This window comes from Pangasianodon hypophthalmus, chromosome 5, assembly GCF_027358585.1.
Source record: "Pangasianodon hypophthalmus isolate fPanHyp1 chromosome 5, fPanHyp1.pri, whole genome shotgun sequence".
In the NCBI taxonomy this organism is placed as follows: domain Eukaryota; kingdom Metazoa; phylum Chordata; class Actinopteri; order Siluriformes; family Pangasiidae; genus Pangasianodon; species Pangasianodon hypophthalmus.
The window spans coordinates 5723458-5747616 of NC_069714.1; the positions used below are offsets into that span (position 1 = coordinate 5723458).

The following is a 24159-nucleotide window of genomic DNA, read 5'->3' on the forward strand; positions in this document are numbered from 1 at the left end:
GGTGTTAGAACACACAGTGCATCACAGCTTGCTGTGTATGGGGCTGCGTAGCCACAGACCTGTCAGATTGCCCATGCTGATGCCTGTCCACTGCTGAAAGAGCCTACAATGGACACATGTGCATCAGAATTGGACCATGGAGCAATGGAAGAAGGTGGTCTGGTCTGATGAATCATGTTTTCTTTTTCATCATGTGGAAGGCCGGGTGCGTGTGCATCACTTACCTCTGGAAGAGATGGCACCAGGGTGCACTATGGGAAGTAGGCAACCTAACAGAGGCAGTGTGATGCTCTGGGCAATGTTCTGCTGGGAAACTTTGGGTTCTGGCATTCATATGGGTGTTACTTTGACACGTACCACCTACCTAAACATTGTTGCAGACCAGGTACACTCCTTCATGGCAACGGTATTCCCAACGGCAGTGGCCTCTTTCAGCAGGATAAAGCGCCCTGCCGCACTGCAAAAATTGTTCAGGAATGGTTTGAGGAACATGACAAAGAGTTCAGGGTGTTGACTTGGCCTCCAAATTCTCCAGCTCTCAATCTAATTGAGCGTCTGTGGGATGTGCTGGACAAACAAGTCCAATTCATGGAGGCCCCACCTCGCAACTTACAGGACTTAAAGGATCTGCTGCTAACGTTTTGGTGCCAGATACCACAGCACACCTTCAGAGGTCTTGTGGAGTCCATGCCTCGACGGGTCAGACCTGTTTTGGCGGTATAGTATAATCCAGACTAACTTAGTGTTGCAAAAATTATTACAGTGTAAATTTTGATCTTGCATTTCTCACAACATTTATACTTTATTTCTTTAGAGTACTCTAAAGAGTAAAATCAAATGCTGTAAAGGTGAGAAATGATGAATAGACTCAACCTTGTACTCTGAAAATGTGTTTTTTTTTTTACTGTCATTAGTCATTTTTCTCGTGCATGCATAACCACTTAGGATTTCATTTCTTTGCCCTTTTATTGCCTTGAGAGCCTGTCTTAACAGTTTCAGAAGCAAAATGCTTGCTGCGACTTTCTTGACAGAAATGGCATAATCTCCTTTTCTCAGCTGCAGGATTTAGATACAATGTGCTGGGTCAGGGTGAAGGGCGAGGTGACCTTTCTGCATCAAAACACACTGCTGTAGGTCAATCTCTGTGATATTTCCGTCCTTATAGGTAGCTATTCACACATGAAAAGTTAATAATGCATTTTCTCTTCTGTATGCTTGAAATGTTTAAATAAACACACAGTATTATTTAATTAATAGGTAGCATAATATACCGTCAACTGTTGAATAATCATACTCTTGATGAATTTCTAAATACATTTAGAATATTGTTTAAGTCATTGCTGAACAGAACTATTTTACAGTTTTAGTGCATCGACTTTGCACATGGTCTGACAAATGGGAGCAGTTAAAGAACTTACACTTGTAGTGGCTGTGTGTTTGATTGTGTTGGAGGGTAAGGTAAGTAAGAAATAAAAATACTAGAAAATACTAATCCATGGCAAATTGCTGCGTTATAATATATCTATAAAATAATTATCTTCAGGGTGACAGTAACAGTAACAGTTTATTATTTTCCTACAACCGCACATTCTGAAGTGTTTTCTTTCTTATCAATTTGATAAGGATTACTTTTTTTATTTATTAACCAATGACATGTCATCCATATTGACTGTTTATACACCCATCAGCCATAACATTAAAACCACCTAACTAAAATTGTGTCCCTTGAGGCATGGACTCCACAAGACCTCTGAAGGTGTGCTGTGGTATCTGGCACCAAGACATTAGCAGCAGATCCTTTAAGTCCTGTAAGTTGCGAGGTGGGGCCTCCATGGATCGGACTTGTTTGTACAGCACATCCCACGGATGCTCGAGCAGATCGAGATCTGGGGAATTTGGAGATCAGGGGTCAGCATGGGCACCCATGACCCTGTCGCCAGTTCACTGGTTGTCCTTTCTTGGACCACTTTTTGTAGGTGGTAACTACTGCATACCACAAACACCCTAAAAGACCTGCTGTTTTGGACATCTGGGCTCTGACCCAGTCGTCTAGCCATCACAATTTGGCCCTTGTGAAAGTCACTCAGATCCTTACACATGCCCATTTTTCCTGACTGTTCATTTGCTGCCTAATATATCCTACCCCTTGACCATTGACAGGTGCCACTGTAACAAGATAATCAATGTTATTCACGTCACCAGTCAGTGGTTTTAATGTTATGGTTGATCGGTGTAGTTACACTTAATGTCATCTGTCCTAGTGGCAATGCCTGCCAAACATGACACACCTCCACGCCAGTAGAGGTCCCCTTCTCTTGAATAGAAGCCTCTGCTTCTACACCACACACTATTTCTTCTCAACTTCCTGTTCTTGCTTATAAAAACACATGGTATCCATAGACACAGCACAAAGTCTTACCAGTTACCTAGTACATGTAAGTTCTAAGCCTTGTTGTTTCTCTGGCTGCTGTTCTGTGCCTTTGACCTCTGCCTGTGTTGGGATTATTCTTTGGATTACTGTTTAGGCCTTGTTGTTTTTTTGATGAAGATTTGTGTTTTGACCATTGCCTGAATTTTGACACTGATCTTTGTCTTGAGATTTGAATTTGTCAATAAACTTCAGGTGCTCCTAAGTCCTATATATTAAACTCTAAGCATTTAAAATGCTACCTAATGAATAAGCTAGCTTTGGAGCATCATAAAAACTACAAAGACCTTCAGAATGAAACACACCTTTTGGTCTAGCCTGTTTTAACATTCTTGCAACAATCTTTATGAATGACGTAATATATTTTGTGAGATCATTTATAAGATTTTCATTTCTATAATTTATTTGTATACAGTGAGGGGAAATAAGTATTTGCACACTTTTGTTTTTATTTAATATACTTCCAGTGCATACATGCATTACACACATAATATCGTTTGACCTTGTACTTATAAATATGAACAAAAGAGTGTGTATTCACATGCATAAACTAAGCTATGTTTTAAAACAAATGAATAGGGAGACGTCTATAGTTTGAGGTTCTATGGTAAGAAGTAATTAGTTTTTGCAAAACGATTTTTAATTTTTGGCAAATCATCTTCAATTCACCAAGGTTATGACGGTCCTTCTGATGGACTCACAATTTCAAAAATCTTCCAGCCCTTCTTTTCCCAAAAATGACAAACTGAATTAATTATATTCGAGTTCTATATTTGTTTTGACCTGTCTAAATAGTTGTGTGCAAATTTTAGACATGCATCTCTGTGCTTCTTTTTTAGCAGAGGAGATTTGCATGAGGTGTAGGAACAGAGATGATTGAGGTGCAGTTCATTGCCTTTCGTTCTCTATGTAACTGTTGTTCCTGCTGCTTTCAGGTCGTCCTGCAGCTCCTATCGCGTGACTGCTGGCTTCTCTCTTACCTTCCTTATCGTTAATCTGAGAGCGTGCTGTGAAATCTTGTGTGGCTCACCTGTCCAGAGAGGATTATTTATGGTTCCATGAACTGTCCATCTGCATATTATCAAACCAGTTGTACTGACAGGGATGTTTAAGGTCTTTATTATGGCTCTGTAGCTTGTTCTATTCACATGTTTAATAATAATAATAATGTCACTGTGAACTTTAGGAATCTTATTCACCTTCACCATTGCTACTTGGGTGAAATATTTCCATACAATGACATTGTCTTATATAATGACACCAGATGCAATTTGCCCAAGAACCATTTCTTTTTGCAATATTTATATCTAGAACCTGATCTATTCTTACGTAAGCTTTAACCTTCAATTTAATGTTTAAATTAATTTCTTTTTTATGTTTATAGATACATAATTTTTGTTCATATTTGCAAGTACAAAGTCAAAAGACATTGTGTGTAAATGGATATGTGCGCGGGAAGTATATTAAATACTTATTTCCCCTCACTGTAATTATTTTCCTTTTTTTCCCCAACTATAAATTGTCATATTGGAATATGGCCACACCCTAGTGTGAAGTAACATTTGCACTGGATTACAGATACATTGTTCACTTCTAATTAAAATATCAAAGTTCCTCAAATATCCATCAGTAGGTTGTCAGTTTGAAGTGGTGAAGAGTTTCGTTTGAAAGTTAGCTTCAGGGCGGTTTTACTCTCAACATCAAAAACAACAGAAATAGTGTGTGGCTCAGGCTCGGCTCTATTTGAAGTGTGAAGATCAAGAGGTTTTCGGCAGTGAAACATATTTGCAGGATTATGAGCACAGAGGCCCCAGAGGTAGCCTCCAGCATGAATGTTTTATACCTGCCACTTTACACCCACTTATTCTTTGAAAGTGAATGATCTTGATTTGAGCCCTGACCATGTCATTGCTGACTGCATGCACTAGACAATTTAGTCCTGATTTATTGTACTTCTGATTGTTTATGGAAGGTGCCGTTGAACACCTGGACTCGAATCTGGAGGAGTGTAGCAGAAAATGAAGGCCGCTCATGCATAATTCATCAAGCTCGTGACTACATCATGCAAGACTGAGTAAGATGCCCTCTGCATGTTCCCAAGGCTATGGAGATCATCTCTGTAAACAAGATAAGGTAAAAATAGACATGTTGTTGTACAGACAGAATTTTTCTTCTTATCATTTTCTCTTCTATTAATTATTCACCTTGGAAAATCAGTAAAAAATAAGAATTTTAAAATCCAGTCAAACTTGAACTTGCCAAATACTTCGACAGTTTGGAATATGATATGGATCACGATGAGGATATATTGTACTTTCTTAACTGTTCTGCGTCCCTCACTTTTTGCATCCATTGGTACCATAACTGGGGATTTAAACCACCACAGACATGAAGAAATTACATAATTCCAGTGTACATATGGTCCCTAACTCCCTTACAAACAATATTGATGACAAATCTGTTTATTTGAAATTTATCTCTGCTAGATTACTTAACAATGAAAGTGTCATCTGTTTTTGTGTGATATAAGCAATGAATCAACATAATCAACACATTTGTAGCATAAATCAAGTGAAAAAAAAGGTTTTTATGACGATTGATAGCTATTGAATTAACTGTTACTTGAAATTTTTATCTCTATCTTGTGATATTCAGAATAATTTGACAAAACAAATGCCAGAACAAATAGAAAACATACAGAATCAAATTTGTTTTTTTTGGAAAAAATTTATTTACGCATACACAAAATGAATCGCGTTCTTCCGAAAGAGCATCAGATAAAACAGAAGAGTGTGTGTGTGTGTGTGTGTGTGTGTGTGTGTGTGTGTGTGTGTGCGCATTCGTGTCTACAGCAGGTGAACTAGAATAATGAACTTGAGTACTGGAAAAACAAACACCATTTGAAAGTGCATGTCTGTCTACATAGTACATGAAGAACAAAATCTTGCAGTGTGTAAGTGTCCTTGCTGCAACTGTACATAGAAGGTAGAAGGTGTTTTAGTGTTCTTTGTTGGTATGAAATCCTGGGAAAGCTTCATCGTTTCTCCACCAGCTGCAACCTACAATGGTGGAAAGTATTTGTTAGATACCTGATACTCCTAAAATGTTCACCGATACACGTGCATGTGTGAACATCCACCCACACACACACACACCGATAGCAAAACAATTCACTCACACTTACTTTATGCACTGGAAGTGGTGGCTGTTTGGGACGTGCGGTTTGGGGTAACAGAGGAGCCTCCTCCTGAATCCTTCTCACCATGACTGCAGATGCTCAGGACCGTAGGACTTGTTCTCTTCTCTGGATATGAGGGGTCACAAGTGCCTTCCCTTGTGTCTTTTTGTCATGAACTCATGTTTTAGCTTCTTATTCATCATGACCTGTCTGTTTTCAAGTACTCTTTACAACCATTTCCTACTCTCGGGTCAAACGCTCCTGAGGACCTCATAAGGGATGTGTAGGAAGGGTGTAGGATGTGTGATCAAAATAGCTTTTTTTTTTTTTCTTGTATATGTTCCTCACAAAAAATAAGCCGAGGCCACCAAGTTTCAGATGGAAAAAATGATTTGTTCTATATATTTTTTTTCCTTTATTAAAAATAATGACGGCAACACGAGGGTTTAAATCAAGTGGTGACTGAATCTACTGAAATTTCTGAATCTGCCTCTTTGATGACTGGCTGCTACAAGGGTTTAGTGAGCTACAATTTTTAAACTGTGTTTTTTTTTTTTTATATTTAATTTGTCTGTAAGCATATTGTTTTTAAAATCAGTAGCTACAGGGCAGCATAATTACATATTTTTGTGATCTGATTTAAATCAGTAGTGATGTTATAGTGGTTGTAGTCATCTATTATCTCATCATCTGCCTCAAATAGAACAAAATGTTTGTTTCATGTTTTATTTTCATCCAGTTTTTAATGTGCCTTTAGTGGCTTGAGTATTTTCCTGCTGCCTGTTCACATCACTATAACCATCTCTTCTCTTACAATGTAGAAATTTCAATACAACCAAGAAAGCAGCACCGTTAACTAAAATGCTGGAGGATGAATATCCTTGATGTATGTTTAAGGATGACCTGACTTCAGGAAAATGGCAATTTAAAAGCTTTTTGAAATGATGGATAGTTGCAGAGATCTACCCTATCAATCATTATTTGGCAAAAACAATCAAACATGAATCAAAAATTGGTACAAGGGACTTGACTGGGTCAGATTTATGTGCTTTTAGCTTCAAGAATAAATGATACTTTACATTCCAAGAGATCTATAATACAATTGTGCAGTTATATGTGAATAGTTAGGGCAGAAGACAGCATAGAAAGAGCATCTGTCAGCGTTTAGTAATGTCTTATGTCTTGCGACCTTAGATACATCACACTTTTAGTACTATTAGGTCAACAGCTTTTTACACTATAGACTATATTTTCTTGGGTAGGCTTGAGAATTGTCTCTGTATTTGTGGAGAAGCACTTGACTTGTTTACATCTTGCCTGAAAGGCCACCATCACTTTGTAAAGGTAAGTGTGGAATTCTCTGACCTAAAAGAAATGCCACAAGGCTCTTTCTTAGGTTTCTTGTTGTTTTCATTGTACATGCTCGCCTTTAGTATACACTCACTCTCCACTTTATTAGGAACACCTGCACGTTCATGCACATATCTAATCAGCCAATCATGTGGCAAAGTCAAGCTTCAGTTAATGTTCATATCAGTTAGATAACGGCGTGACTGTGCGGCTGTACAGGTGTTCCTAATAAAGTGGAAGGTGAGTGTATGTGTGCCATTCTGGGAAAACCTGTTAGTTAAGCTGGGGCTGAATTCCTTGAAAACAGTGCAAAAATGTTAAAAATAATAAACGACCAGTAATAAACTTTGACACCTGAATGTTGAAAACAAATATATTTTACCGGAATGACCCAGAAATGCTTTTATTTACTGCTGGTGTCACTTCCTAACCTTTTCTTAGCTGTCTACTTTGAGTGTGAATCCATTACAACTAACACAATGGGAAAAACAATCAGTGTGCATAAAGATGTCTAAAATCTTGCAAGTGTGATTTCCTCACACAGAGAATGTCATGATTTTATTGTAAAGCTTTAAATGTTTAAATACCCTAATAAAAGAACAGAACTGACTGAGTTTATTTCCCCAGTGATGTTAGCGTGAACAGTGATCAGTTGAGTGAACAGACGACGATGAGGCTTGCGTTTGAATGTCACGGCTGACTTTAAGCTCAGGTGCTGAAAAAGAGACTGATGTGGATGATGCTGATGAATAAAGTGAGAACAACTTTACAGTTTGGCAGTAATGTTGTTTTTTCCATAAGCAGTTTATAAACGTATGAGCTACTGTACGTCTGGGGCTTGTATCTCACGTTTTGGGTCCATGGCTGACAGCAGCTTAAAAATGAAAAGCCATATGAATGATCTTGCTAGAACATCCTTCTCTGGAATATTTCCAAGATGAGGAACATAGTCACACATGATTCAGATGTTCATGGATTTATAACCTCTAGATTACCCACAGTTACTGTAATGCTATATCCATCTACAAGCTCATATTACTCTGGAATTCAGCTACCAAGGTCCTCATAAGAACTTGAAAATCTAATTCATAGTCTAATCGGTTACCTATTTAATATGATACTAACTAATCTATCATCTTATAAATCATACTAAGACACTTATCAATACCAAGAACAGCAAAATCCATCCTTTTTTAGGAATGTTCAGGACACAGGCTCTTTCAGAATGTGTGGTTACATATGGAATGTGTAAAATCAAAGCAACAAGTGACATACCTGACATTAACCTTTGTAAAATACTGAAGAATTGTGCATGGTGTACTTCAGAAATTCAGATATACAGTATATGTAAATGCACTTCATGTACTTACACTATATAGCCAAAAGTTTGTGGACACCTGGGCCCGTATTCACAAAGCTTCCTGAGCCTAAAAGTTGCTCCTAGTGACGAAATTCTAAGAAAATTCTCAGAATTATGATGTTTTCTTAGAATTTCCCCTTAAATTTAGGACTAAATCTTAGTAAAGATCAAATAATTCACGAAACATCTTAGCCCTAAAAACAGCTCCTAAGGTAAAAATTGTTTAAGAGGCTAAAGAGTTTCTATAGCAAAGAACAAAATGGTGGAAAGAAGAATTATTCTCCAAACACTGAACGATCGTGAGTTAATTAAACGCTACAGATTGGATCATGATGGGATAATGTTTGTGGTCGAACTTATTAGAGATGTGCTCACATCTCCCATCCAACGTAGTAATGCCATAAATGAAAGTGATTACAACACTGAGGTATTTGGCAACTGGAAAAATGCAGCAGTGCAGTAGTGATGACTTGTGTCTGTCACAACCTTCCATCAGCAGAGTGATCGCACAAACTATTGAAGCGCTTTCACAGTCTCATATAGTGACATATAGAGACTCATATCTCCCATCAATCTGAAATCGATTACAAGTAATAAAATCAGTATGGTAAATAAATGTAAGATCTTACATATAGTAACTATGTAACTATGTAACTATTTAGTTTAGTTTAGTTTAGTTTAATTTATGTAATTTATGTAGTCCCCGTAGTTCTGTGTTGTTCTGTGTTGTCTTATGTGGCACCTTGGTCCTGGAGAAACGTTGTTTCGTTTCACTGTGTACTTGTATATGGCTGAAATGACAATAAACTCCACTTGACTTGACTTGACTTGACTACTGTGTGGAAATCGGTTGCTTCAAAAGTAGACACATTTTCAGCATTTGGCTGTTTTAATTAACTTTAAGATATTTAACCTATAACAGAAACTTTGCATAAAGTAGCCTGTATTCATGATTATACAATTTCTTAATACAAACATTTTATGATTTCACTGTCCATTAGCTCTCTAAGAGAATTCTAAGAAGCTTTGTAAATACGGGCCATGACCGTCACACCCATACATGTTCCTTCCCCAACCTGTTGCCACAAAGCTGGAAGCACACAGTTGTATAGAATGTCTTTTGTATGTTGTAGCATTACAATTTCCCTTCACTGAACTAAGAGGCCCAAACCTGTTCCAGCATGACAATGCCCCTGTGCACAAAGTGAGCTCCATGAAGACATGGTGTGTGAAGGTTGCAGTGGAAGAACTCGAGTGTCCTGCACAGAGCCCTGACCTCAACCCCACTGAACACCTTTGGGATGAACTGGAACACCGACTGCACCCCAGACCTCCTCACCAACATCAGCGCCTGACCTCACTAATGCTCTTGTAGCTGAATGATCACAAATCCCCACAGCCACGCTCCAAAATCTAGTGGAAAGACTTCGCAGAAGAGTGGAGCTTATTATAACAGCATAAAGGGGAATAAATCTGGAATGGGATGTTCAACAAGCACATATGAGTGTGATGGTCAGGTGTCCACAAACTTTTAGCTATATAGTGTATATTGCTTATCAATAATGGACGGTGGTTAATTGGCTACACTTTATATACTTGGTTATCTGAATACTGTAATCTTCAAGAATCATATACACAATATATTTGAGGGATATACAGATGGTTTTTTGATTATTTGTATTCATTCAGCTTTATGAGATGTAGGAGGACACTGTCATGGAAAAGGTAGAATGTGATTTTTTTTTTCTTTTCTACATGAGTTAAGCATGAAACCCAACACCAAGCCACTATCAGGCCTAAACATAGCCAGCTCATCTTCATGCTCTCTGGCACGTTGACATTTCCACTAATTGAATAAATGGACACTTCGCAGGACCTTTTGCAGTCCAATAATGTTGTCCTGTTTAAAGGTCAGCATGTGACCTTAAGCTCTGGTCTAATTTGAAGCTGCTTGTGGACCTGTGGCTGGGTTAAACACTGTATTGGTTTGTGTGTGGTAGACTCGTGACAGAACATTCACAAGCCATTAGAGCTATACAACATATAAATCAGCATCAAGTCTGATACAAACGCATCTCAAATGTGTTTGTAAAATTCATTCATTTACATGTAAAGTAGCATATAAATGAAATTCAGTTTAAGGCTGATATTGGTATATTCTGTGAAGATTTGGTGTGGAAAAGAGATCAACACACTTTTTTTTTTGTTTGTTTTACAGTAATTTGTTGTTCATTTGCAACATTTTATTTAATTCATATCATTGTGTCAAGAAGGAACCCAGACAGGAACCCAAACATTCCTATACATCAGACATCTTATATTTTGGCCTAGTAATAATTTACACTAAATACTTTGTCATTTAGGTGTAGCAAGATGGGTCGAGATGGGTGTATAGAAAGGGAATTCCCTTTTCCTACCCATATTCCTAACATATGACATATGACATATGACAAGGACATATAGGTTCACACTGCAGGAAATTCTGGTTATGCATCTCAGTTTGTCAGCTGTTAAGCTGCCATGTCCATGACCTAAATGTCATGCTAAAACATTGAATGGATGTTATTTTCCAGTCACTGTCACTTTTTTAAAAGATAATTATACTTATCTTATACAACTGGAATGACAAGAATAGATCTACATTGATTCATTGTTAACAGGGAGTTGGAGCAGTGAACAGACACATACCACAGCGTAATGCATAAAATCATGCAGATACAGATCAAGAGCTTCAGTTAATAATCAGAATGGGGGGAAAAATGTGATTTCTGACTTTGATCGCCGCATAATTGTTTGTTCCAGACGGGCTGGTCTGAATATTTCAGAAACTGCTGATCTCCTGTGATTTTCATGCACACCAGTCTCTAGAGTTTACACAAAATGGTGCAAAAAACCATCCAGAGAGCAGCAGTTCTGCGGGCGGAAATGCCTTGTTGATGAGAGAGGTCAGAAGAGACCGGCCAGACTATTCACCAAAACTGGAGAGTTGAAGATAAAAACATTGCCTGGTCTGGATGTTTTTTTTTTTTTTTTTAATATACTATACAGTGTAACCTCAAGGGACTGCTTTGCCTGAAAATCCCAGGAAATCAGCAGTTTCTAGGAGAAAAAAACTCACTGGATATTTTTCTTTTTTTTTTGGCCCATTCTGTATAAGTTCTAGAGACAGTGCATGAAAATCCCAGGAGATCAGCTGTTTCAGAAATGCTCAAACCAACCATGGTCAAAGTCACTGAGTTCACATTTTCTGCACATCTTGAAGCTCTTGACGTGCATCTGCATGATTTTTTTGCATTGAGCTGGTGCTACATGATTGGCTGATTTGGATAAATGCATGAATGAACAGGTCTACAGGTGTTCTTATTATAGTGGCCAGTGAGTGTATGAGTTATTCAGTTTGAATGGTAACACACACACACAGCTTTTATTTTTGGGAAAAGTTAACATGTGCACCAGGATTTCTTCTCCAGTCACATTAGTAGCTTGGGTGTATTTATATATATATATATATATATATATATATATATATATATATATATATATATATATATATATATATATATATATGTATATGTATATGTGTATATGTGTATTTGTTGGGTAACTTGGAGACATATTTGTAATGACATGGAAATAACTCTGTACAGTGTCAAACTTGTGCTTCATCAACGTCCAACTTTGACAGTTGAGCACATTCTGTGCCAACTTTTGACACTGACGGCTAGTCTTGTTACACCGGTTTCATGATAAACCGATCTGACTGTGAGATATCTTAGGGGCAATTAATCTCATGAGTGCAAGTTCTTAAGAATTCACACAAGCCAACTGGTATTAAAAGTTATGACTGGTTAAAGTTCGGGTATTGGATGAAGATGGTGGTTAAAACTCTTTCAATGTCTTTATTCAACAAAATCATTCTTAATAGTTTAAAATCCCATGGGCAATTGGGCAATTCCACAATTGAGTTTAAATTTGGTATTACTTGGCAACCACCATCAAAACAGATAAGATATTGTTTCAAGGGACCTAGCTGGGTCTATTTTAAACTGAATCATATTTGGTATCTTCCAATTCTGGACATATAGGATAAAATAGTAGGATAGGATAAAATAGTAGAATATAATAGTTGTCCCTTTGGGCAAACCCTTAAATGTTGTATGCAGAGTCTTTAGGAACCCAAAATTTTCCAATGAACCCTTAAAGAACCCATTTTTAAGAGTGTATATCTCCTTCATATATTAGTGTAATGGGATTAGGAATGGGCCCAAGCATGTTTAGGGATCTGACTCTAAGGACCACTTAGACTCTAAGAGCCCTTTAGTTCAAAGAAACTCTCATTGTTTATTGAGTCTTTTGACTGTTTAACCCACTTCCTGTTTTTATTCTGAATAATTACAGCACTGATACAGTAATTTAAATGATGCATAGCCAGTATTGTCAGTACTGCTTTGGCAGTACTACATTTAGAAATTGCTTGGCAATGCTAGGGTTCACTACTGGCAATAAATCATAGGAAAAACCAACAAAAAGAGTGTATTAATATTATGTTGATCCACCAGAATAGCTTTAATGAACCTTGGCATACTGCAGACTTTGCATGTCTCTGGAACAGTACTGGAAGGAGGAGCACTGTTCTTCCAGAAGATACTCCCTCAAGTGGTTTTTGATGATTGTAGTAGAGCACCCTGTCTAACACGCTGTCAGTCCAAAATCTTCCATTGGTAATCAATTGGGTTGAGATTTGATGACTGTGAAGGCCATAGCATATGATTTACAAGATTTTCATACTTATAAAAACCATTCATGTGCCTTTGTGCCCAGAGGATGTGGTCGGAGTTATCCTTGAAGAGATCACTCCCAACAGGATAGAAATGTTTCATCATAGGGTAAATGTGATCAGTGAGAAGAACTTTGGACTGATTTGCAGTGACTCTTCCCTCTAAGGAGGCAAGTGGAAGCAAACCATGCCAGCACAATCCCTCTAAAACATAACAGAACCACTGTTTTATCCTTTAATTTGCCATTAAAGTATCAAGCTGTATCATCACTTAGTCACAATAATGTGTTTAATAGTGTTTGTGTTCTGTCAGTTCTTTGTAATGAAATGGACTGCCATCAAAATAAGTTAAAAAAAAAAAAAAAAAGACAAGACATACTAGCAAACGAACGAACGATGGGGTGGTGTGTTTCCGTCAGTTTGCTCACACATTTTTTTTAATTATTCATTAAATATTGCCTCGCATACTTTTGATCTGTTTATGTTTATGCTTAATGTTGGGCAATGTCCACAAATCAAGTTAGTTCCTGTTATTACTTATTTTATAGCAGCTATTAAGAGCCATTCTCTCATTAGCTTCTGTTTTTTTTCTATTTGAAATCTCTATACAAGTTAATAATACAGGAAAAAAAGTAGCTTGTTATGTTAATGAGAAAAGCACTCTGGTCTGAAAACTTAGTTAAAGCTTTACCTCTGACACTGGAGACTCCTTCCTGGCTCCTTATAGTGATATGATATGATACTCATATTGATGATTACACACATTTTTTAATCCGTTTATTGTGGAGTGCCCACCGTACAAGTCCCCGTGTAAGCTGTTGCTAGAGAAATAAATGCATTAAAATAAGCCTCGCAGGTGAAAGTACTGTCAAAGCTGCTGTTATAGAAAATTAATCATCACCTTCTACACAATCACATCTGAGTATTCAACAATAATGATTTCTCTTTCATGTAATTAGTGATTTATTTTGTGATACACAGAGGAAAATTCTTTGCACACGAAAGCAAATAAATACTTAAATACAGGTAGCACAAGTTTATATTGGAATAAAATGGCAATATCTACAAATTTAAAAGGCACAACAAAGAGAATTAACCAAACATATGGGATAAATGACAAAACTTGGACCTGTGCTTCAGTATCCACAATAAACATGAACTCTTATGTTAACAATTTATGACCTTTAACAAAAATGAATGACTTTTAACCTATATTTAGCAATAATTTCATTTTCAAGTGTTAGAGTTTTGAACTCAAATTACACATGATTATATACTTATGTCAATAAATACAGAATTAAATATACGACTTGTAGAGGATTTAAAGCTTAAATAATGATACAGAGTGTCTTACTGAAGTGGTTGCATTCCTGTTTTGACTGCAGGTTATGCTAAAGAGCTCACTCATCTTTCACATACCTGTCACTGTGTCCTTCTTAATGTAACCCTTCCATGATAGTCAACAGTTAATTTTCTGCCAGTCTCGCTTCTCTGTTTCAGCTAGATTGATTGATATCTTAAGAAGAACACGAGAACCCTTCTCTCTCTCTCTCTCCCTCTCTCTCTCTCTCTCTCTCTCTCATATATATATATATATATATATATATATATATATATATATATATATATATATATATATATATATATATATGTGTATATATTAGTAACAGGTTTTGTTTTAATAGAAACATCTGTACACTTGCTCATTTATGCAGTCATCCAATCTGTCAATCATGGGGCAGCAGCACAATGCATAAAATCCTGCAGAGACAGGTCAAGAGCATCACATAATTTTCACATCAAATATCAGAATGAAGAAAAAGTGTGATCTCTGTGACTTTAACCATGGCACGGTTGTTAGTACCAGATGTACTGGTTTGAGTGTTTCAGAAACCATTGATCTCCTGGGATTTTCACACACAACGGTCTGTAGAGTTTACACAGACTGGTGTGAAAAACAAACAACATTGACTAGGTGACAGTTCTGTAGGTGGAAACGCCTTGTTGATAAGAGAGGTCAGAGGAAAATGGCCAGATTGGTTCGATCTGCCAGGAAGGCTGTAGTATCTCAAATAATCAGGATATAGTAACTCTTTACAATCATGGTGAGAAGAAAAGCATCTCAGCATGTACAAAACATCGAACTGTGAGGTGAATGTGTAAACTCTAGAGACTGTTGTGTATAAGGAAGCCTATTATCTACCATGTAATGCATATTCAAATGACCAGAATCTAAAAGTAAGTTGGAGACAATTTTTTTTTTAAAGTTGTCTTTTAGTCAGCGGCCTACTTATTTCCTCTGTTATCTTCAAATCTGGATCACAGAGATGCCAGAATGCAAGTATAAAAGTATAGATGATGCCTGTGCTTTATTTAGCTGGCAGTGTTCAGTAAGCAAGCTATTTCTTCTCACCTTCTGTGATACAAACTCAAGAGTATAGCATGTGCAGCTGCCTCTATCTCTCTCTCTCTTTCTCTCTCTCTCTCCCTCTCCCTCACACACACACTCACAGAGAGAAAGCATTTACTGAAAAAAAAGAGATTTAAATGGAAACATTCCCAACATTAAACATTCCACTATATTAATTCAGTCATCATGTCTTTAGGCACCATCATGTCCTTTTCCCCTTCCTCAGCTGTGTCTCTGCACGCCTCAGATGAATGTAATGCATTTCAGTGGAATTTTAATTGAAAAGCTTACAGCACATAAAATGTCATGCCAGCTGATTGTGGAATTCAATAGCCAAATTAAAAGTTAATAAATATAAGCTGCGAAATAAAAGAAATAAGAGTGGCCATGAGTACCCTTCATCCAAAAATCCATTTTGGAGGCCATTGAATAGGTTGCTGTAATACGGAAGCATAAAAAAAATACCTCACAGGATTAAAATATATACTTTTTGTGAAACATTTGAACTGAGAGCTATCTTCATATAAAGATATAACAGTATGAAATAGAGACAATGTGTCTCTTTAGCCAGATAATTGTAACTCTTGAATAATTCTATAGGAAGAAATGATTTGTAAAAAGTTTTTGGAAGGGTACTGTAGTGCACTCAGTGTTCCCCTGAATGTCTAGCAAATTCATACCAAATGGTATGAATAACTGGAAGGCTAAGTACTCAGTTACAGTGAGTGTCAGCACCATAGTATTGCCCCCCCAAAACGTTAGCATGTCTAACTAGAAACAAAAGTGCCGCTGTAAAGCTAAGTGACCCACTCATGTTACATATTAACCCCCGGTCAGCCGCTTGTATTACGTGCCAGAGCTCAGTCAAACATATCCATGCGTCTGCGTTGTTAATCAGTGATGTGACTTCACTAGAAAATGGTTGAACTCTCTCGGATGTGTTGTATTAGCCATTTGACTGCCTGAATGGTGCCAGTGTGTAGCTCTACATAACATACACGTGCTTGAACATCCACTTTTTGGAATGTATATGTGTAGATCCAGAACCTATAACGTTGTCCTAGCTGTCCTTGTGACAAACTGAGCGTAATTTTCAACATCTGGTAGTTATCATATTAGATTGAATAGAGGGAAAGTTATCACAATTTCATAAGTGGTTATAAAAATGCAACGAAAAGATACTGGAAGTGAGAACCATGTTATCAAGCAAGAGTAATTAAGATACACACACACACAGAGATAACAAGAGCCTTCCTCTTCCAAAAGCAGGACGCATCCATGTGCCAGCAGATGGTTGAATCCCCAGAAGCTGAGCCACTGCACTAATCCAATCCTCACATTCCTCCGTGGTTCAGGGCTTAACAGGAATACGGCTCGGTTTCTATCATGTCCCTTGTGAATGGAGCACATATTCTATATGTACTACATATAAATAACTTCAAACGTAAACACATGCCAAAGGATGCTGGATCAAATATCATTTACTAGCTCTAATAACTACCATTTGGTCTCGTGTTGGTACTGCATTTCTATAATGAATAGCCTATCAATATAATGCAATTATATTTTACATTTGAATCGATGAATTGTGCAGGCAAATTTGTGAGATCCTGAAAACAATTGCTTTACTCTGACCTTTTTCTGTATTAAAACCACTGGGTGCTTATAACCAAGGCTACTTTATGGTCACACCTGTTCTTTACTCAAAAGTGATTAAGCCTTGAAAGAGACATTTATAAAATAGCATAACTAATTGCTCGACTATTTTCAGCACATACTCAATGACCTTCAGTAAGGGAGAGCTGGTACAATTGTAACTTTTTTTTTGTTTGAGTTAAATTCCGCAACAATGATTTAAATTACAGACTTCATACTTTCCACATCACATCACGCACATGTTCTTCTTTTATCAAGTTTACTCATATAGTCAGTGAGTACTGTAAGGAAGAACGACAAATCTGTAACGTCGCATTGGTCAATTCTAACACTCACAATCTTACATCTGAAAATACTTCCGAAAAATATTTCCAATATTGGAAAATATTAAGTAATTTCAAAAGATCATTGGATGTCCATTACACGCAAGCGAAGAAACGCAAACAATGCCAAACAATCACCCATTCTGACATGCATTGACTAATGATGCGAAGCTCACAAATCCTTTTTTTTCCATTTTATTTTGTGTTATAGTATGGTATTGTGTATATCTAATTCTATGATTTATGATTTCAGCTCTTAATCATTCAGAATTTTATGTATATATATATATATATATATATATATATATGGCTAATATATACATAATATACACATATATTTATAAAAGGTTTCATTTTTGACATGCATGTCAATATTATTGTCTTTAAAACATTTTAAAGAGTATTATTTTAGATTTTTGTGAAACCACACACCATTCGTAAGAAAAACGCACAGTATGATATGAAACAAGGCTGTGGGCTAAGTGTAACGAGCCCAGCGCTGTAGATTCACACAGCCAATCAGAGACAGTCCCCCACTAGACACGCCCACTAGATTTAAGCTCCAGTGGGCTAATATCTTTTGGTGATGACAGTGAACAAAGTGGATTATTTACTTTACCTTCTTTTTTTTTTTTTTTGCTAAAATGTGTTTGAAGGAGAAACAAAAAGTTGATAGTCTGAGCACAGATGACAAAAAAAAAGTAAGTTTAGTGTTTCTTTGGTTTGAATGAATGGGTTTGATATTTGATATCGTGTTTGTTATTGAAGGGAATGCAGCATGAAACCTGTTGAGCATTATAAGCTTTAAACATGAACTTAAAAATCTCAAAATTACTAATGTAGCTTCCTATCTGCCTAAGTGTGTGTGTGTGTGTGTGTGTGTAATAATAACAGCATTTAACAAACACACTTGTCCAGAGAGACTTAATAATAATAATAATAATAATAATAATAATAATAATATTATTATTATTATTGATGAAACTTAAGGATATAACGTATTGGTTGACCCTAATAGTTTAACTGCTGAGCTATTGATAGCGTTTAATATCACCACCGGCTACGACTGCTTATATGTATACTAGCATCTTTTCTGTCTCAGTGCTGCCACTTTTTGCTACTCTTAACAGCCTGAAAGTCTCTGAAGCAAGATGCAGTTTATAACAGGTGTTACTGTTGTAGCTCAGGTCACGTGCATGCTTTCTCACAATCTTGCAAACAGAAGTTGCATGCACAAACTCTGAAAACGAAGTGTACACAACTGCACAGATTTCAGTTCGGTTCGGTTCAGTTTTTGAAAATAATATTGCAAAAATAGAGTGCTTATTCCAGCTCCATTTTTCTTTACTTTTCTGGCAGAAAATGGGTTTTTAACAAATAGCTCCAGCAAGAATGGACAAACGTTGCTGTTTTTTTTTTTTTTTTTAAAAAAAAAAGATGAACATGGAGAAGTAATGCACTTGCATATGCCATATGGAATGAAGTCATAATTGCATACATGCATTTAGAGAAAACAAGTGTGTTACAATCGTGCCGGCTCTCCTCCTACTAAAAATACACAAGATATGATGATGATTTATATAGACCACCAAGCCTCACCAAGATTAATATACAGTATGTACCTCCTGCTTTAATCACTTTAGATGAGGTGTCAGACTTCCCATACTGTTCTTCCATTTCATACTTTCATACTTCCCATAAGTTTCCCATACTGTCCTTTCATTTCATTCTTATGAAAGCTTCAGTTCATGCTAGTAGCTTATTAGCAGTGACGGCTGGTGATGATATTAGATGAAAGGGCTAAAATCTAATATATATCGATAGCCCAACAACGAAACTATTAGAGTTGAGCAATGTATTAAATCATGAGGTCTCACTGATGGAATAACAAGACTGATGTGGAGCAAACTTACACACATTACCCACACACATATATACTTAACACATACTTAAACATAGATAAGCAGCTTCATTTGGGATTTCTAAATATTTGAGTCTGTAATATGTTACTGGTTTCATGCTGTGTTTCCTTTAAATACCAAACATAGAAAAAGAAAAGTTGTGACCCTTTCATTCAAACCAAAAAACACAAAAAGTACAGTTCTGTCATCTGTCCTTTTGTGTAACTGGCACTCTGATCGGACAATGCATGCTTATTTTATCTACTTTTAGTTTTTCCAAAGGCATTTTAACGTAAATAATGCTGTAACTGTGTCAAAAAATATCAGCCCAAATGGAGATTAAATCTAGTGGGAGTTTCACTCTGTGTAATCACCTGACATGACTGTCACTGATAGGGTGCATGAATCTACAGTCTGGGCTAGAAAGAAATCAGCCCTAACTTAGCTTCTTCATATCAGTCAGGTTTAGACTTGCCACCTCTGTTTATTAGCATTATTTGTACTAATATTACCAATAACTAAAAATATATTTTACAGATTTTTTTAAACACAATAGGGTTACTGTCTGGTATCAAATTAATAAAATTGTAGTAATTGAAAGTAATATCTGGTGCTTAACTTGGATGTTGGATTTAAAAGTACATAATAAGAAGAAATAATGTGACATCTACTAGATATATACAGCGGTACCTGGTGGCACAATGTAATAATTACTCACATTTAGCTAAATATCAATAACCAGTGATCAGTTATCAATAATTTAGGTTACCTTTTTTCAATTAGATATGTCCTTGCAGTTTGTCTTCACCACTAATTTATAATTTTTAGCATTAAATGCTTAAATACAACTGATGATTTTTCCCATTAGTTATTATGTACTTACATATTTGACTTCCAAAGTTTGCACCCTGTTAATTGGAACTATTACATTATTACTTATTAAATTGTGAGTAATTATTGCATTCTGGCACAAAATGGTGCTGTACACACCTGATGTTTTTCTCACAAATTACCATGTGCTTTAGAAATGCAATATGCAAGATAAGTACCAGAGATTACTTGTAATTACTGCATACCTGCCTATTAAACAATAGGCGTTTACTATACTGCAAAACGAAACTGCTTACAAATATTGTTCTCTCACCCACTTGATGACTCAGAAGTGTCATTAGCAAAATGAAATCCCTAAAATACCCCTAGGATCTTTCTAAAACACACACTGGAAACTGATCACCCTTGAAAACAAAATGGAAACTTGTGACATTTCCGGTGACACGTGTACAAACCAGTTACACCAAAATGACACATTAGTGTGCACTCTGTTGCTGAATGTTGTATAATCACCTGCAGTAGCATTAGTATCTCTGATTGTGTTCATTATTAGTTAAACAAACTGCTCAAATTTCTTTACATATTCAATAAAAAGGCTTGCCCTAGATTTCACAATTTGATTCAAGCGTCTTCGTGTTGAGTAATGGGTTTTTCAAGCTCAGTATTGTGCCATGTGTACAGGTAGGGGAAATAAGTAATCAGATATTATTGTTTTTGTTATTTAATATACTTGAGGTGCATATATCCACTTCAAATTTACACAAACAATGCCTTTTTACTTAATATGAACAAAAAAACAAAGATATGATTAAAATGAAATTGATAGAAAAAAGTAATTGGATATCAAAAATTACCACATTAGCATTTTGTTGCAATGCTGTTACTGGCGATTATAGCTTCAAAACCTTTCGCCAGTTCCTCTTGGCAAAGCATTTGTAATTTCCCAAGGTGATTATGTTCCCTTTGATGGACGCTTTGAATTGGAATTTTAAAATCCTCCATAAATTTTCAATGGGATTCAAGTCAGGAGATTGGCTAGGCCATGCAAAATCTTCTCTTCCTTTTTTTAGAAACCAGTCTTGAGTTATTGTGGCTGTATGTTTGCGGTTGTTTTCTTGTAGAAACATCCATCTTCTACCCTGATTCAGTTTCTTGCCCAATGAGATTAAATTCTGCTCTAATATGTCCCGGTACATCACTCCATTCACGTTTCCTTCCATGACTTGTAATGCCCCTGTAATATTTGCAGAGAAGCAGCTCCATATCCTGATGCTTCCACCCCCATGCTTCACTTTGATTATCTTGGGATAATACACACAACCCTTCTTTCTCCGCACATGATGAGCTGAATTATTGCCAAAGAGTTCTATTTTTGTTTTGTATTTTGCTCGAAAGTGTTCTGATTTGTCAAAATGCTTTTGTGCATCTCTGTGCTTCTTTTTTAGCAGATGAGTTTTGCATGAGGTGTAGGATCAGAGATAATTGAGATGCAGTGCATTGCTTATTGTTCTCTGTGTAACTCTTGTTCCTGCTGCTTTCATGTCGTCCTGCAACTCTTTTTGAGTAACAGCTGGCTTCTCTTTTACCCTCCTTATCATTAATCTGAGAGTGGATCGTGAAATCTCGTGTTGCCGTCCTGTCCAGAGATGATTAGTTATGGTTCCATGAACTTTCTGTCTGCATATTATTGAATCAGTTGTACTGACAAGGAGGTTTAAGGTCTTTGCTAAGGCTCTGTAGCATTTTTCATTCAAGTGCTGTTTAATAATATTGTCCCTGAGATCCTTAAGACCTTCACCATGCCATCATGTGTGTACATTTGAAGTGGATGCATGCACTTGGAGTATATTAAATAATAAAAATAAATGTCTGAACCCTTATTTCCATCACTGTATCTGAAATGGCCCACCTGCTAGAAGAAAAAAAATGCTTAAAGGTTTTGTCTATGCAGGAATCAGTTTTGCTTTACAGTATTAACCTTAATGGTATCTCATGTCTTAAATGTATTCCTTCACGTGGTTCACTGTCGCACCCTATAAATGGTTCAAATGCTGTTGAACAGTGTGACAATTTCAAAAATAACCTCAATCCTGTGTTTGATCTTATTTTAAGTTATACCTTTAAGATGTGCGTGAGATCTAACATGGCTACAAAAGGCTCAGGATAACTACTCACCCGCAGTGGAAAAAGAAATTGACTGTTCACCTTAATGTACGCAAACACAAGATCTGTTCTCCTCCACTGGCACGATTTTCAGCAAATATCTCTCGGCCTTGCTTTTAATAGCATCTGCTTGCAGTCTTGCAGGCAGTTGCATCATGCGTTACATCACTGGGTGGTAATAGTGGCCTCATTTTCTGTATTAAACTGAATTATGGTGAGACAAAAGTAGGGACACTGCTGAGGAGGCCGTGATTAATTAAGCCGAGTTGCTTCTTCTCACTGTAACCTCCAACAAAGTGCATGCTATTAACTCTTATTTAAAGTTTAAATTTGGCTCCTGCAAATGGATCATTCAGCCAAACAAAAGGACACTCGTCTTCTTAATAAGGTTCAGTTCACTACCTCTGCATGGTTATGTGATCATGTGAAAAGACAGATGTTGTTTACCTCATCGCGGTGTGTAATCTCTCTCATGGGATTTTTATACAATACTTATGCTATACTATGGTGCTTTTTATTACATTTTAGCAGGAGTCTTCCATTACAGTGTGGGCAGACTGTAACTCGAACCAGAGAATTGCAATTTAACATTTCTGAATACGACAGCTCGTTTATGTACGCTTTCTTTAATGTCTTTAAAGTCAAAAAACAGCATGGGGTTTAGAAACACAGTAGGTCTTTATTAATTTTTTTTTTTTTTTTTTTTTTTTACAAATAGACCTGCCTTGATTGTTCTGTTATTGTTTATAGACACATGGATTAAATTTGCATTTCATATATATAATGTAATACGTTCTTCTGACGTCAGAATTGAAGAGGTCATTCTCCATGTGTTGATACACTCGATTTCTGACCCTTTCCTGGAATGCTAAGAAAGAAGTCTGCCTTGATTCATCCGAATGAAATGTTGTTCATGTTAGAAACAATCCTTGGTGTAAAAATAATATTCTAGATGTTATTATTCCTCTCGAGAATGAATTTGAGTGTGTGGACTGCTAATAGAGTTCTGCTTCCATCTTGTGGCTGAAGCAGTGTACATGCAATTTGTAGGAAATTGTGAAAACAAAACCCTTGTCATGTGCAGTGTGCAGTGTATTGAATCATTTTAAGTTCATCATATTGATCATTCAACACTAGTCATGTCTAATATTTAATTTAATGTTATTTCATTTTTTATTCTGAAAAGCTTAAAAAAGAATTTGATTTGTGTGTTTGTGTTTTATCATCAGTGTTTATTACATTTCCAGCAGTAACAAAAAAAAAACAACAACAAGAAGTGGCACGTCTTCAAATACACACAAAATAGAAGAATGTCTCTAGATATTTCAAGATACAGTGCTTCATGAGAAAATAACTCTCCTGTGACTGGGACACTAGAGGGAGCCAAGCTGGCATGTTTCTCTGTTGCAAGGACCGCTTTAAAGTAGAAGTGACTTGTAAAATGTGCAAAATTCAACAGGATTGATTCATTTAACGTTCCTTTTTCACATGCAGTCCAAAGGCGCCGAACCTTTTGCAAGAAAACAACAATGACAAAATTATTAATCTTAATCTTTGTGCTTTGTGCCACCATTTTAATCCTAGCATTGTAAAGTGGAGTTTTAAATGTTGATAGTGTTTCCAATATATATATATATATATTTATTTATTTTTGTTTGTTTTTTTGACATATCTTGTTTTTTGAGGCAGAATAACTGTACTGAACAATATATGCAATAATTTGGCAGTTTTATTGAAGGGCATTTTGAAGATTATTAGATTTTGCTTAGATCTATTTCCTGT

General features: G+C 36.4%; 1 long non-coding RNA gene across 1 annotated transcript in view; it reads left to right on the top strand.

The window, feature by feature from the left end:
- Positions 1–2391: 2391 nt before the first annotated feature.
- Positions 2392–24159, top strand: part of LOC117597421 (uncharacterized) — a 61963-nt gene continuing 40195 nt past the window's right edge. Inside the window, exons 1-2 of the long non-coding RNA XR_004578252.2 lie at positions 2392–2435; positions 4401–4561. This is a non-coding gene — a long non-coding RNA (uncharacterized LOC117597421). The remainder of the gene's footprint in view (positions 2436–4400; positions 4562–24159) is intronic.